A 17,039-nucleotide genomic window follows, 5' to 3' on the forward strand; every position below is an offset into this window, starting at 1 on the left:
CCACTCTGGCTGCTAGTTTCATTGCAATTGCCTTTATTACTCTCTCTTAGTTTCTTTCTGCTGTTTCTTTAAAGATTACTTTTCCATATGGATAGATTAAGAATAGGTTTTTTTTTAAGCTGTGTGCCCTGGAGAAATGAGACTTGCTGACAAAGCTGGCAGTCGTAGATGTGGTCCTATGAGTGAGAAACAGCGCAGAGAAGTGGATCGCAGTCTCCCAAAGGGATGGGAATTCCTCGGAGCCGGCGGTCTATTGAAGTGCCCCTGTCTCCACCTCGCCTGCCCCTTAATCAAGCAATCATATCGGTCCCCTCGCTCCTTTCAATGGGGGAAAATTTGCAGACAAATTCCTGCCAGCGGGACACTGGAGCTTTCCTGGATGGCGGGATAAAGATACCTGTCACCTCCGCCCGGCCCTGCCGCCGGCTCATGCTGGGAGTGTGGCTGGGGAACCCCATGCTGGCTGCGGGGCCGGTCATTTCCAAATCCCTGTCAGAAAGTGAAATAAGACCCAGCTCCCCGATGGCTTGGCAGACCCATTGACCAAGGCAAACAACTGTGTAAGTGGTCCCATATGCTGTAGGTGCATTAGAGGAACATAAATTGTGCTTTGTGCTCACGGTGGTGGCGGGTTGTCCCTGCTGCGGAATTGCTCTCGCCTTTTATTTATTGGAGAGGCAGCTATTCTTCCCAAAAGATGCGCGAGTGGCACCGCAGGTCTGAAAACAGCATCTTCCCCGCCTGATTACCTGGGGAGAAATATTTGAAGCGATGCCACCGCCAATGTTTTGAGGGGTGAGCGCTGCTGTCATGGGGTACCTGCCAGGCAGCAGCTCTCTCCTCCAGTCTTTGTCCCTCCACTGCTCCCCCATCACCAAATGAAGATTGTATGGGCAAGGATAAACAAAGAGCCTGTTCATACGAGGGAAGTTTTGGGGGCAGAAAGGACTGAAAGGCTCAAGATACGGCAAGGCTTAATGCCGTAAATCTGATTAATTTACCTTGTGACAATCGTAACAAAAAAGCGAAGGCTGGAAGCCGTGGCTGCGGGCTGACCTTTCGCTCGTGCTGAAAGGCGGCACAATAGGGGCTGGCGCTGGTCAGAGGAGTGACCCTGCCTTTCACTGCTACCTGCTGCTTCCGACAATGCAATCAGACACAGCTCTCAGGGTGATGAAAAACACCTTCCCGCCAAAGGCCCCTTTTTCCCCCAGCCCGGGACGGGGCCAGCCTGAGGGTGTTTGGCTTGGGCTGAGCCAGCTGTGCTTGGTGCGTAAATGGGCATCACTCACCAACATTAATATCCACCAGGCAAAACTCCCCTGGGGACTTCAGGGTCAGACCCTGTGTGGCCACCCGTATGGCTGCTGTGTATGCAGGAGGCATGGGGGACTCGGGGCTGAGCTGCCCTGCAAACAGGGAACGGCTTTCGAGGGCTCTTGTCCCACCGCTTCATGGTGCAGAGCCGAAACCCCAGCCTGTGGGGTGGGATGACCCTGTCTGCACGGGAGTTTGCTGCACCAGGGAGTGCCCCAGCCGTGTCTGAAGGCATCAGCTGTGGGAAAGAGTTTTTCTGTGCACCCCTTGGAGAGCATCTTCCTTGGGTGCCCTCTCACTGCCCGACGAGCACAGGTTTTATTCCTCTCTTGTCCCTTGCTAACCATGCCCTAAAGCACACGAGGAGGGCGTGCACTACCTTCAGCAGCAGCAGCATGTAGCAGTGGGAACATCTGGCCCAGAGGCATCCCAGAATAGGAAACAGGCTTATGTTTTACTCAGCAGAAATGTATTTATCTGAGGAATTAACCTTTATGTTCAATACTTGTTCTCTGGACTTGTCTCTGTCTCCAGCACCCGCTTTGCCCTGAGCAATAGCCGTTCCTACCAGCTACAACTTCTTGCTCGATTCAAGTGGGGTCGGAGAGACCTTCAGGTGGGGTGTGTGTGTCCCTGCACCCAGGGCAGCACCCAGCTGTGCCCAGCATTGTCCTGGCCCTGCTCCCTGTCAGGAAAGTGAGATGGAGTGGTCTCGTACCCCCTTCACGTTTCAAGCTCTCTTCTTCACACTGCAACAGTTTGGCTTAAGTTGTTTTTGCAGAGTCACTGTCATGAGGAAAGATTGGGGAATTTCACAGTTTATTTTAATTTTATCAGCTTAAAAAAATTGAAAACTTAAAAAGTAGGTATAAAAAACCCTCTAAAACTTAATGGGACTGTATACCAGTGAGGCAAAACCTATTGTCTGCCTTTAAATGCATTGGCTGGTATCTCCTGATGTGCATCAAAAATAAATAATAAAGGTGTTTTGACTGAAACATCTGCTGCGGTGCTTGGTTGCGGAGGCTTAATTGCAGACTAGAGTATCAAACTTTCAGAAAGTTTGGGGACAGAGATTGATTGGGGTCGCCAGGTTATTCAGAATAAAATCCCAACCCTTATCTCTCAAATGCAGTGTCCAATTGATTTTCTCTGGACCATTACACACCACACACTGCCGCAAAGCCCAGAAGGGGAGTGGCAGAACATCACGCTTCTCAAAATCCGTTCGACGCAAACGACTGCGGTCCATTGCGGGCTCTTTGGGAGGCACAGCTTCTCCCCGTAAGGACTGAAGAACGGGTGATGGAACCATCCTGGCAAAGGCTCAGCCATTTTCCAAACTCAGGCTGTATCCAGAGAGGTCTTGCTACTCCCAGAACTGTGTTTGCAAAGCACCCAGCTACATGTGGTGGGCCTGGGTGATTAAAAACACCAACTGCTGTTCAGACAAATCAAGCATTTCCATACAAATTGCTGAATTCCATTTATTCCAGCATTTCAGCCTGCAAAACTGGGAAGAGCTTCAGTCTGTCAGCAGAGCTGGCAGAGATGGAGATCCGTGTGGTGCAATTTGCTTAACAGGGAAATACTTTAAGGTTAAAGAGAGCTCTTCACACCAAAGCTGTGGCTCATTATCTACCAAGTCCCAGGCAGCTTGGATTTGCCAATCAAATAATTTTTAATCAAATTGCCAACACCATGCAGCCTGGAGTGTTGCTGCCCTGGGGAAAGCAGACTTTGACATCTCAGCCAGCCCTGTTCCTTCACCACTGAAGCTCAGGCTTCCTACAGGGGTTTCCTGGCATCCTCGTTTGCTCAATGAGTTGTCCCCCCTTTTCCCCAGTCTTCTGATGGGAGTGGGCTGGGGTGCAGCCTCCCCGGGGACAGGTTTGTGCAGCCTTGGGTGAAGCCCAAGCTGGGATGGGCAGTGAGCAGAGGGGACCCGCTCGCTCGGAGCCCTCCCGGCACGTTTTGTTCTGCAGCCCCTAATCCTTCCTGGTGTGCTTCTTGCCTTTATGGTCTTCCACCTACTTCAGGTTTGGGGAAAGCAGCTTTTCCTTGCGCCTCCATTGATTTACCAGCTTCAGGGTCCAGCTGTTGCCCTGGGTAATTGGCAGCAGTGACATATTTGGGCTGAATTTTATTGTATGCATTAGGAAAAGTCAGCAAACAGAGTTGAGTGCCATGTCAAGTATTGCCTTTGACTTTCTATTGCAGCTGTTTGGGGTCTGTTTTGTCCTTGGACTGAGAAAGCCTCTGTTCTGGTGGAGCCTTTGTCTGAGATGTTGGAGGTTAGTCTGAGGAGAGCTGTCTGAGAGACCCCACTAATCCCTTTTTACTTTTTGAACAAGAAAGTCAAGTGGTTTTTTATAATAATAATAATTTGAGCTAATAAGTAACATGCTGGCTGGAGCTGCAGCTGCCTGGGGTGGAGCAGATTTGTTTTCTCCATCTAATTAGAAAGCCTTAGCTAATGTCACACATGTCTTCATTTGTGGGTTTTCTGGAGAGGTCCAGACTCTCACAGCTAAATCAGCGCAGGCACCAACGCTGGCTTCCACCACCCCGGAGCTTAGCCCCCTCCCTCCATTGATGCTGTTCAAACCCTGCTCTGCCCTTGCCCCTGAGCATTTTTAGGAGGACTCCAGGCTCCGGTGCGGACCTGAGGCAGGACACCCACCCATGAACCAGCCCGGGTGCTTTGCGAGGGTAGGTTCCTCTTTCTGTGGGCAGAAATGTTTATTTTATTATTCCTTTAATTCCTCCACACTGCATTCCTGCCTCATCAAAATGCATTAGCAAACTAAATCTTCGTCAGTGAGGGAGGTCTCGCTTCCTTTCAGGGATAACAATTCTTTAAGTCTGTGGGAAGATTAAAAGTGCGGTCCTAAGTAAAAAATCATACAGCTGGGGAAGGCAAATGCCCGTAACTGTGTTCATTAACAATATTGTATATCATCTAAATGAAAGAAAGTTTAAAGGCTTAATGATTTCCTTCTCACTGATACACGCTGTTCAGTGCCAGCTCAGACAACGAAGAAAGACCAACCTGTTTTACCTCTGCCCTGCTTTGCTGGTTGTTTTGCAAACACTTTAGGAAAGTGTTCAAATTCCCATAAAATTGATTGTTGGTGGAAGTTGAAGGGAAAAAAAATATTTTCTATTGAGTGATTTTTACAATAAGATTAACTTCACAAGACCTCAACTTTGGCCCTAGCTGGTCTTGACAATGCCTCCCTTTTAAAAAGGTGATGCAGCTATCTATAATTAGCCACGGCTAGTTAATAACTCATCTGTTAATGTCCAGGCCCACAAATGGAAGGTTTCAATGTACAAGGAACCAAGGTTAGGCCAACAAGGATAAAATCATGTCTATTTTAGTTTAATGAATTCTGTTGCCATTGTTGCTGCATTTTATTTGGACAGTCAGATGGATAGCTGGGCTTTGGGACCACTTTCGGGAGGGTTACAGTTTCCTGCAGTGCAGCAGCTTGGGCTCCCTCCGCGAGCCTCTCTGGCCATAATGTCATGGCAGAAAATGGTAAGAGCAATATTCTGCGCTCATCTAAGCTTGGCTGCCAAATTGTTCAAAGCTTTGTTGGTGGTAACTTGTTTAAATATCACATTATTGCTTTTAGTATCCCCTGAAATAATGGGAGTGAACAGAGCAGTGGTCTCTGAGGTTGAGGCGAGGTATTGCCCCTCATTGCCAGGTGCGGGTCCTCACCCTTTACTGCAGCTCAGAAGAAAGGGCCTCTCAGTCTGCTTTCCCACCGTTTTTGGTGGGGGACCTGCAAGGACAGAAGCCAAGCTGTTGAACATAGTCCTTAACACACTCTTCTGAAGAGATGCTGTGGCCCTGGTTATTACTTACTGCTTTTCAAATCAAAGATAAAACAAAGGTCCTGGCGTTAGTGACACCTTGGTCCTTGGCTGGGTGATGATATTCAGTCTTTTTTAAATACCTCCAGAGCTTTGAGGCATTTGATACTGGACAGCTGAACTTCGACTGGCTTTGAATAATCATGATTATTAGGCACCTAGCCTCATTCATGATGAAAACTAGCCAGATGATGCTGTCAAATACAATCCCAACTGGTGCTAGCACTGGTTCTAGCTAGCAGAGAGAATTGGCAAGGACCTTTGTCTTGGTAAAGACCGTGATATTTATTTGCATGACAATTAAATACCAAAAGTGTGCATTTTCCCATTTTAAAAACAAAAAGAAAAACTACATGTAAAATCTCACCAAACTGACCCTTTCCCTGAAACTTTCTGCTTTGGCGTTCTGTTGAAAAATTCCCGCCCAGCTTTAGTCATGGGAAAGAATTTTCTCCTTAACGTTGTTTTGGTCAGAAAAAAGTAAATCTTTGTTTGCATGACTAGGTCTCAGTCATGAAAAACTGACCCCAAAAAATGCTGCTAAGAGTTTCCTCTGGCTGTACAAGACTCAAAACGGGACACGTTATTTGAGAAGACGCATACTTGAGCAGAGTGGGGACTGGGGGGATTTGGGGAAGAAGAAACCCATTGGAAGCTCCTTGTTTCTTACTGAGTGTTTTCTTTAGCACAGCACTTGAACCAAGCGAGATGCCGGTGGCCGGGACCATGTCACGTAAGGCAGCGTGTGCAAGCCTGCCCTTGCGACACTGCCCACGGGGAGCTCTGGAAAACAAACCCTTTTCCAGGCCACATGGCCCCGGCTGGGCTGGAGCTGCTCCTTCCCCTGTGCCTCCAACAGAAGACGAGGACATCTCAGGACAGGCAGTTTTGGGTCCTCTGCGAGGACCGAGCTGTGTGTCATCCTACATCCCCGACGTCCAGCCTGTCCATGAGTCAGGCAGGCACTTATCGAGGGTTTGGATGATTCCTCGGTATTCTCCAGACCTCTTGGGCTTGTAAAGCCAGACAGGAAATCTTGTAGAAATGGTTTTTCCTGTCTGAATCCCAGCCAGGCCCATTTTGAGGACTACCTGGAAATAGCTGGAAGAGAGTCTTGGCGGAAAAAATTCCCACAGTTTGAGCCTTGGCTAGGGACTGGAAGCTGGGCAAAGATTAAATCCAGTTTTCTCAAATCTTAGGAAGTCCTAGGGTATGTAAGAGAGTGAGGATATAAATACTAGCATCCTCCTGCTGCTTTAGGCTGGGCTTTCCGAAGGACATGAGTGACATGAACTCAGCTCCCCCGTGTTTCTGGGACGTAAGAGCCGAACTCCACATGGCCCCTCTGGAAATTCCCCCATGTCCCTGGGCAGAAGGGGGGCTTTCAAGCAGCGATTCGTGCCTTTCTCCCTCTGGAAACCAGATTAATTTCCTCATGTAATTGTGCTTCTCCTGGCCTCAGGCTTTCTGACAGTGAGTTCATCTTCCCCTTTGGCTGCATGGTCAACACCAGGCAAGCTCCCCTCTCTGGGAAGGGTGGAAAAGTTGCTCTTTTTGCCCAATAAAGCCAGAGCAGCCTTCAGACTTACTCCCAAATCTCCTGCCTATAGTCTGACAACAAAAGTTAAATCTTGTTATAAACCAGTCAGCTCTATGGAGGCTGGTAGTTGTTGCTGGCTTTCCCACTGGAAAATACCGCCAATGGGCAAAAATCCTAGAGGTTTCAGGCATTTGGCTCCGGTAGGGTACCAAGCATGCAAAATCATTTGTTGCATTAAGTCCAACCTAAGCAAACTAAATTGCAGCTTCCATGATTAATATTTGAAGCCACAGATAGGAAGGCAGAAACAACAGTTCAGACCCAAGCAGTAAGCATCTGAACTTGAAAAACGCCCACCATTCAGCCTTCAAGAGCACTTTTGAAGCTGCCTGTAGAGAAAATAATTAAAGAGATGAAAGATACAGTGACTGATAGTAATAAATCACAGGCGGCTGTCTTTGCCCTCTCAGCAAACATAACTCACTTTTCCCTTTAAAATATGGCAACAAGCATTCTTCCTAGATTGCTCTGAATTTATTAGACAAGGTCATTAGAAATGTATTAGGGCAAAATCTGAATTTATAAACTGAGTTACTTAATAGCTTAATTGTTCAGTTAATGATGGGTATGCGCTCTGCCTACTTTTTTGGGCCAGAAGGAAGAGAGCCAGGAATGCAGGTTACTGTGCAGGAGGTGCTGCCATCCCCAGAAGCAGACCACTGGGATCACCCATAGTGCGGCTGGCGCGGGAGCAGGGATGCAGCCCTCCGCCGGGTCCTGGGCTCTGTGGCAGGGGCACAGGGCATCTGAGATGGTTGCTAATTAGCACCAGACAGGTGTGTTTGTATCCCTGGTAATTGGCTTAAAGTTGGCTGGGGTATCTTTTGAGAAGGAAACCTGTTACAGGACCTGCAGCTGGGCTAGACCAGAGCTTGTCTTAGGCTTTTTTGTATGTGCTAATTTGGGAGGGCAATTGGGAAGCTGGGGGGTCAGACCAGTTCAGCTCCACTCCAGTCTCTGCTGGGACCAGCCAGCAGCACGTACATCTCTGCACTGTGCGGAGCTGTCTTCTATGGACTGACAGGTTTGAATTTAGCTGAATTGTTTTGTGTGCATGCAGAAGGCTCTTCTAGCCTTGAGCTTTGAGACATTGAGGCTGAAACTACTCTGCGAGGAGCTCTCCTCATTGCACTGCCAGACTTGTGTGCCCACTTGCAGGACACGACGCACTCTGCAGCATTGCCCTCCCCAGCAGGGACCATCTGCCAGGAGAGGCATTTCTGGAAGCAGCCAAACCCAACAGACTCATTTGCACGTGTGCTTCTCTTCCTCTGGGACAGGATGAGGGAGCAAGCACGCAGCAGGTCTGAGTCACAGGCACCGATGACACGGCTGAGTTTTTGGTCCCACAGACCACCAAAGGGTGGTCACCACGGCGGCCACGAGAGCTGGGGCCTGCTCATGTGGTGCTGCGGGGATCAGGTGTGCGGCACCCATCTGGGGCTGTTCAAAGCAGCACATAGCTCAGCTCCTGGAATAGGAGAAAGAGACTCCAAATATATTTAGCACGGCTTTCAGCTCACTCAGAAGCTGCTATCACCCAAGCATCTCCAGCCTCCGACGGGTAAAAACTCATCACCTGCATCTTCTGCTCTCACTTTTAGCTTAGTCAAACATAGCTTTGTGCTTGTTCAGCAGGCAAAGCCTCTGCTGAACTTGTCAGCTGGGCCAGCATCTTCCTATAGGTCAGGAGATGCACAAGTGAAGACTTCCAGTGAGGACCAGTTCCTCCCGGGATGTTCAGTTCCATGAAACAACAGCATTTGCTTAGTTTTTCTTCATTTCCAGGTAGAATTTGGAGCCTCTTCTTCCTCTTTCTCTGCATGCTTGTTCTGCCCGCCCAGGAGAAGCCAAGTACCCCAGGAGTTAATATAAGACAGACTGGTAGATGACTCTTGTTGAAATCAATGGGTATTTTGCTTTGTGGCAGACTTCATTAGACCCCCAAATTTTTCACCGTGGCATGTTTTCTCTTTCTCCCTGGCGATGGGTAGCTCCAGAGTAAGGAAGAAGGTAAGAGGAGAAAACATGAATTTAATGACTGCAATGACAAACTTTATTACAGCAACTTTATGGGGGGAAAATGTCTCACAATCTTCACTGCATAACAATGTCCCGACAGACATGATGTCATTGCGTCTTAAAAGGTGTTTGAGTTGGAAAATCTTTTCAGAAGTGTTTTAAGGGGCTGTTTAAATGATTAATAAGGTTTACGCATGTGATTTATTATCTCAAAATAAAAATGTACAGTAGGTATAAAATGTATTTGAAAGGGATGACTGTGTTTATTAATGTTACAGGTGTTATACTGCCAGACATTATCAAAATAAATATTCTTAACTGCAAGAGAAAAATGTAGCATCTGGTCAAATTTTATACATCTGTATGTATGTGCCCTGACAATTTGTGTTAGAAGGAAGAAGTAGCTGGGCAGAATATTATTTTGGACCTCATATCATGAAATAACACAAATATGAGATTTCACCTGTTTTCCCTGCTCACTAGAGATACACCTAGCACATACGTGATGTATATTTTGATTAAGTGCACCCATTAAAGCTATTTAATGGTGTTCATTATTGCACATCTGAGAATATTTACCTCATGGACAATATTTAAGTTTCGTCCAAACAGGGCTTGTTGAAGTTAGACCCTTACTCCCTGCTCTGCAGGCACGGGAAGGGACGGCTGCTGGGCGTGAGAACAGCACGTGACTGATACCAGCATCGGCTGTTTTCAGCCTCCCAGTTGTTTCTCTTTTAAATTCCTCTTTCCCATGTGTAGTGTCTACCTGCAGGCAAAGTTACAGTTTTGGCAAAATCTTTCTGAGACAGATTCCTATTTTTTTTTCTTAAAAATTCAAAAAAAGACTGAGACTGCCTTTATTTCCAGTGGAAGTTTTGCTTATGGGGAAGTTTTCAGTGGCAAAATGGATTTGCTTGAACACAGCTTATTTTGCAGATCTCTGAATCGCAGGAAATTAGTTTAGATGATTAGAAATGAGGAGACTTGAGACCTTCTCACACACCAGCTGCGTGATGACTCCTTACTCTCTTTTCTCATTAACTCTCTGAAGGTTGCAAATGCCCACGTAGATATTCCCATGCTCCATTCAAACACTGGCTGGGCCCTGCCACCAGCCCGAGGGGCTCTGTAGTGCTACAGTCCTCGCTTGCCGATGGCTAGGGAGTGCCCAGGTTGGGCGGTGGCACCCTAAACCACAGGCTGACTTCAGAAATCTTAGACTTGACTTCCCCGAGACACCGTTTCCTCCAAAGTGAAACAGGGATAAGTATTTCCCTGACCTGATGGCACTGAGATTAAGGGTCTAGGTGAGCAGTCCCATTTCCTCCATAGCGTCTGCCCCTGCGCAGAGTAATTCCTAAAAATAAAAGCTGCCAGAGAAGCAGAGGTTGGATTTCTTTATCTGGAAGTGTTCACTTCCAAAATTTTCAACTTTCATCCCTTGGTCATGAATACCAAGCAGACAGTTGCCTACATCCCAAAGGGCTGTGGTCCCCTCCTGCTGTCCCGTAGCTGCTCTACCCCACACCGAGGGCCCTGCTAATATTGCCAACAATGCAATTTTGGCATCTCCTGGCATTTCTAACTTTTATTAAAATAAGCCCAAATGGGAATCGCATTCTGCCTCCTCTGGGGTTTCCATGGAGCAGATCTAATTATCTTTCTTTAATAGCACTAATTGACGGACTTACAGCCCCAGCCGTTCAGCCCACTCCTCGGCGCTCCCTTTATCCCTTGCACTGCCCTGGCCTCTCGCGCTGGATGGGATTTAAGCATGGTCTGCTGGTTTGTGAAACCACTTTGACTTCTTGCCCTCAATTCGCTCGTGCTACCTGAGCTCCCCGACCTGTTGACAGAGGAGCTTTCCTTTGTCTTTGCAAATTGACACAGCTGCACACTTCGCAAACAGACTCAGATGTTGAGCTTTGGGCTGAATGGATCCTCCAGATTAGCACGGGGGAGAATTAGCTTTAAAAACGCTAAGCTGGAGCCAGCAGCAGGAGAATGGAGTGAAGCTCTTTATCGGGATTCACTGCCATAGAAAGGGGCTCCCCGCTCTCGCAGCGATATTTACTTCCCTTTGGGGAGGACATTCCTGGAGCCGATAGCTCATCATGACCCTGTACCACAGCCGAGAGTTAATTAGCCTACTGTATAATGGGAGATTCGCCCGGAGATTACATGCGGTGATCTTTCACCACACACGCTGTTTGCTGAGTGGTTTGGGGCTCTTGGCAAGCACAAAAGCACAAATGCAAGCAGCAGAAAATCTGGCACGGGGGGACTGCTGCCACAGCGCTCGGCAGAGCTGCAGGCAGGGGCCGAGGCTGAACCCGGCCGGGTCCCCCGCTCTCCCGAGGTCCCGCTCCCCCATCCTCATGGCATGCATGGACACGGCATGTGCAAGCCCTTGCACGGCTCTTTTTGCAAATGGCTTGGAAAATTGGCCACAGAGATGAATTTTCCGAAGCTGGAGCAAGAGGGTAGAAAAGAAAGGTGACAGCCACCTCTGCCTCGCATTAAAGCCAGGATGTGAGCGGGGAGAAAGCGGCCATCCCGGGCCAGGCAGGGGAAGCCATCTGCCTGCCCTGCCTTGTCTGGAGGCAAGGGGTCAAGATCGGCATTGGGGGCAATTAACACTGAACAACTTGTTAATGATTTTATAGCAGGTTAAAGAAAACGCCTCAAATAAAACTACGGGAGATCTTCTATAACTCTACATGGCTGTAAATATGTATTAACTTAATTACTATCAGCAATTACAGCTCAGTTTGGAAACAGTTGAAGCGGGTGCACACAAAAAGGGATTATTATCCTTAGAAAATGAGTGCAAAGATAAAAGGGATTTATTTCACATTAGCTAACGAGCAGAGGCAGAGGTGCAGAAATGGCGTCCCCCTCTGCTTTACAGTGCTCGTAAAGGGGACAGGGAGCAGCTGGGCTCTGTGTCCCAGGGCAAGCGAGGGCCACATGTGAGCCCAGCGAGCTGAAGGGGTGGCACTTCCAGGAGTGTGGCAGGGAAGAGCCTGGCACCAAGTGAGCCACCTGCCCCTCCGAGAGGACTGTGCCCGCTGGAGTTACACCCTCATGCTCATTTACTTCACCTTCAGCCACTTCTTGTGGGGGGCTCAGGACCAGCTCCCGTTACCCACCCATTCTGCTCCTGAATATTGTTTCCCTCATTTTCTCCCTGGGCCTATGCGCTTGTATTGCATGCAGCTGTGGGAGCTGGTTGGACTTGTTCAGGATGGAAGGTCTGTATTTCACAGGCATCACATTTTGCCCAGAAATGCCTAAGCTGACCCCAGGAAGAGCTAGAAAAGCATCTCTCCTTGGACTGAGAATCTCTCTCTCATTTTCCTGGCTTGTTACAGTGGTTTCTAACCCTATCCCTTAAAGATAAATGCCTGACTTCATGTTAAATGTGCCTTGATTCCCTTTCCTGGTTTTGAGTCTTTGAGTTCTTTGAGTCTTTGAGTTCTCTACTAAATTCAATATTTGTTCTGTTTCTTCTTCCTATCGTGACTTTTAGATGTATGACCAAATGCTCATTTTTCAGGGTTGCGCAAAATCAGTTGAGCTCTGCAAGTCTCACTCCAGAGTGCTCATTTCTGCCTTCAAATAATTTTTGTGACTCTCTTGGTACTCGCCAACATTTCAGCACACTGTTTGCAGTGGGAGCACCAGAAGGTGATAACTACTTTCCCGTGACAGCTCTCTCCTATCTGTCCCAGCACCTCCTTGGTGTTTAGCTACAGCAGCATCACTCTGCTGGAGCCAAATCCTTCCAAGGACCAGAAAGTCCTCGGTCCTCACCCTGAGCCCTCCATCACCTGCTGGTCCCCTCTCCTTGCCTCAGCTCCCCATCTCTAACGCGATTAATGTCGTCTTAGATATTCATTCTCCATTCTCACTGGCATGATTGAAAGCTGAATTCACAATTAAATATTAACTCATGTTTAAAGGCCAATCGTTATTCAAAAGCATTGGAACATTTTGCCATCTGCATCTGTTTCTGGCGAGCTGATTCCCTGATTAAACCAAGTAGAGGTTGCTAGTGGTGGTCAGTGATGCACAGAGCATTTCCCAAGTGCATCCCCCCGTGTCTGCCTGGCTGCCTGTGGCACATGGGGACTCCTGCTCCACAACCCAGACCTGGGTTTCAGACTCCCCCGGGGCAGCATTGCTGGGGTCTCCAGGGTACCCTGGGCTCAGCCTGAAACGGCTCCTGCTCTTTGAAGATGCAAAGTGTCCTTACTGACAATCCCCAGCCTTTGAGACTGGGGAACAGAGCTGGAAACCTGGTGAGATAAAGCTGCTTTGTGATCGCCATTGCCTTTGTCATGCACCGAGGCTGCCAATACAATTGCAATATCCCTTATCAAGTGCTTAGCCCAACCTGCCTGTTTAGGGCCAGAAGGCAGAAATGCTGCCTGGGAAAAGTGGGGGACAAGGCTAACAGACCATTCAGTAGCCCTGAAAATGGAGAACCTAAAAACAGGCAGGCTTCGAGAACGGGGAAAGGACAAGGGGCTTCTGGACCCCCATGGTTTATCCTGACTTCCTAAACTTGGGCACGGGCAACCTTTCAGGCTGGCTGCCTAAGTGTAGGTGCTGCTGTTCCTGGCTGCCGCCCCAGGACCTGCCTTTCCCGAGGTCCCCAGCAGCCATCCACTGTGCCGTGAGCATCAGCACCCAGCTGAGCACCCACAGGCAGAGACACTCAAAACAAGGCCATTTCTGCCCTGACAGAGTGAACTTACCAGCGCCTGTAAATCACGGACAGGAGCACAGCAAGCTCGGGTTCTCCAGTGCGAGCAGAGATGTTGTTTAACTGTCTTACAAACACATTTATCACTATAGAACATGACTTTTGCACATATCATCTGCTTTTCTTTCCTGATCTACCTCTTCCACCCCGAACTTTCACACGTGTTCAGCACTGCTTTACAGATAGTTATCCCTGCAAATGGCAACCTCTCCTGAAGGCTTCTGCCACCGTCTCTGGTAAGAAACCCATCCGAGGGGGAGCCTGGGTCTGGGCTCTGGAATGGCATTTGGAGCAGTAGCAATGTTTGAACGCAACAGTATTTCCTTCTGAGAAAAAAAAAAGGGACTCTTCAACTTGTTTTCTCTCCCCCACGCGCCCCTCCTGGAGGAGATATTCGCCAAGACTCACAGATGGGATCGTTTACAGTTTCCTTTTGAGCTGCCTTGGCCCTTTCAGGTTTTGTTTATTCGAGCTGGACTCTCAAACAGGGGAGGGTGGGACAGGCAAGGCCTCCCTTCCATATTCTGATTTGGACTGGGGTTGCTCAAGTTCCCCATCTGACAGAAGATGATTGATGAGAACGATGCTGGCTGTAAACTTGGGAGGGATTCGAGACTGGGTGGCTCTGCAATTTGCAGGGCCTTAAATCCCGGTTGTCGGAGCAATGCGGGGAATGGCATCCTGGGGTAATTACAAACCGACAACAGGAAAAGCCATTGGAAATGGCAGGCACTCCGGCGTTGCGGTGGGACAGCTGGAAGGGTGGCTGTGTGGTTTTTTGGTTTGCTTTGCTTGTGAAAACACGCACGTGTAGTCCTGAGCTGAGGTCAAAATGTGGTTACAAAAAGTAGGGTCTAGAGAGGATGGGGGGTTCCACAGCAGAAAATTGCCTGGAAAGCTGCTGGAAGAGCTGGGGAGTGCCCCAGAGAGGAGGAAGTCATTGCTACATGCAAAATCTTTGGCAATTATCCTGGTGGCAATGGGATAAATACACACTTGTTAAGAGCATGAAACCAGCTGGTGACAGTGCTGGTCCTCCCTGACGGCCCTTGCTGGCCAGAGCTTCCCGTAGCCTCCTCTCCTGCGAGCAGCTCTCGTTGCACAAGTGTCAGCCTCAGTTTCCCCAAACCAAGGCTTGGAGGGAAAGGCCTCCAGGAGAGGAGAAGATCCTCGTTCAACTCACGGGCCCAGGCAGCAAGGATGGGAGGCACGGGGGACTGCCACTGCACATGAGTCAGGATGGTGGCCACCATCCACGAGGTGCACAACTTGTTCAGCAAGGGTCTTCAGGGGACGTTTACAGGGAAGCTAAACTTTAATCTGGTCTGGCACATGTGCTAGGAGTGGCTTTCAGCAAAAAAGATTCAGCAGCCTCTTTTGCCGTGCCTGATTTGAGCAGGTCAGGGCTCCCAAGGCACTGAGGAGTTGAGGGGTGTGGGACTGACCAAGGCTGTGCGAGACAGGGATGCCTGTGCCCATGCTGCTAGCTGCTACGTCGGGTACTGAGTCACCAGTTTCTCTTTTCCAAACTGGAATGGACTAGCACTGCTTTTCATTGCTGCTGCTGAACAGACCTGTCCTCGTGTTATCCTTGGTGAACTACAGGGTGTGTGACCTGGGTTGCATCTCCAAGAGCTTTATTCAAAGCTGTAAGCACCCTGAAGCCTCTAGACTGGAAATTTAACAAAACCAGGAGAGCTGAGCTAGAAGAAAGCAGCCAGGGGTGAAGCAAGGCCCTGAGCTAGATGCACTTAGAGTAGCTGCTCCAGTTAGACTGGATAACTCTGCGGGGTTGGTATGGGAAGGAGGGGATTTCCCCTCCCTCTGCCTGTGCTGCTGGTTTAAATCCAACCACAACTGAGCAGTAAATAAGAGTTACCACCCGGCAGCTGCCGGCTGACCTGTGTGCAGTGAGTCAGTGAGCTCTGGCCACACAGCCCTGCAGACATCGGCAGCAGAGGAAACCTGGTCTGAAAAGCATATTTTCTTTGGGAACATGGTCTCATTTGGGTGAGCCCTGCAGTGCTCCCTGCACTCCAGTGCTGCAGATGCATCCCAGGATGCAGTGATGCTGCATACCAGCTCCACAGATGCATGCAGGGATGCAGTGATGCTGCACACCAGCACTGCAGATGCATCCTGGGATGCAGCTCTGCCACGCAGTGCAGCAGCAAGTGTCTGCGTGTTGCAGCTCAGCAGTCAGGATACGTGAGGCCAGAGGCCAAGCAGTATCAGTGGGGCCGTGTAACTGGAATAGCTGTGATTAAGGGGAGCTGGTGCCTTGTAACGCTGCTGAGCAATCTGCAATCGGCAAAAGAGTGTCGTGGTGCTGCGGCTGCTCAGGCTGAGCCTGTAGCAGCTTGGCCATATTCATAACTGCCTTGGTGACAATGGGGTTACTCACGTGGGGCAGGGTAAATGTTTGAATACAGGGACAGTTCCCCAGTGTCTCACGGACCTAACAAACAGAGGGGGATCTGAGGAGACATTTGAAGAGCAGAGGAGATTTTTTATAAGGAACTTCCTCTCCTGGGCAGATGAGACAAAGGGGGATAAAACCAAGCAAAAACACATGGCTGCTTATTTACCGCTTATATTCAGGAGAGCTGAGCCATACACACCTCCCACTGTGCAGGGGCTGCACAAACACACGAGGAGACTCAGGTCCTGCCCCAGAGTTTCCAGTCTAAGATGAGGAATTAAAAAAAACCCAACAAACTCGGAGGAGTAGCAGCTCTGAAATCTCTCTGCAGATCTCCATCTGGTAAAAGAAGTGCAGACAGGGGCATGTTCTCTCCACATCAGCTGCACAGCAAGAGCGGCTTAGATGAACTCTCCTGGCTGGTAATAAAATGATTTTACATATGTAGGAAGCAGGATGTGCAAAGCCCAGGAGTCTGATCTTGTTTCTGAGATCAAACAGAGTCTTATTGTACAGGGGTGTGGAGCTGATGTAACTGTCTAGTGTGCCGGACACAATCGCCGTGGTTACGCAGCTGGACCGGAATAAAGCAAGTCTGTATCTGAACTCATTAATTTTTACAACCAACTGAACCACTCTGCCTTTTTCTTCTGCCTTTTCGGTGGCAGAGGACCGTCGTGCGGCGGCAGAGGGGCTCTCCCCCCAGCCATCGGCCCCTCGCCCGCAGCACGGCAGGCCGGGGCTGGCACAGCGGGGGGCTGCTGGACCCATGTGAGCCCCCCGGTCCAGCCGCCCACCATGTCCCCGGGGATGCTCAGCCAGCTGCACAGGTCCGTTTCTGAGACAGGCCAGGAGCTGGGGGGATTAGGGATTAAAACAGGCTTAACGTGAGCGGAGCGGTTGCTCTTCAGCTACAGGTTATGTCAATGTTTCCATTAGAAACCCCCGTTTGCAAGGTTTATAGCTTGGCTGTGAAAGTGCCCTCCAGGCTGGGCTCTGGCAAGCCAGGGAAACCCATG

This window comes from Nipponia nippon, unplaced genomic scaffold (genome assembly GCF_047370975.1).
Source record: "Nipponia nippon isolate SJK-2023a ecotype South Korea unplaced genomic scaffold, ASM4737097v1 scaffold_7, whole genome shotgun sequence".
Lineage (NCBI taxonomy): Eukaryota > Metazoa > Chordata > Aves > Pelecaniformes > Threskiornithidae > Nipponia > Nipponia nippon.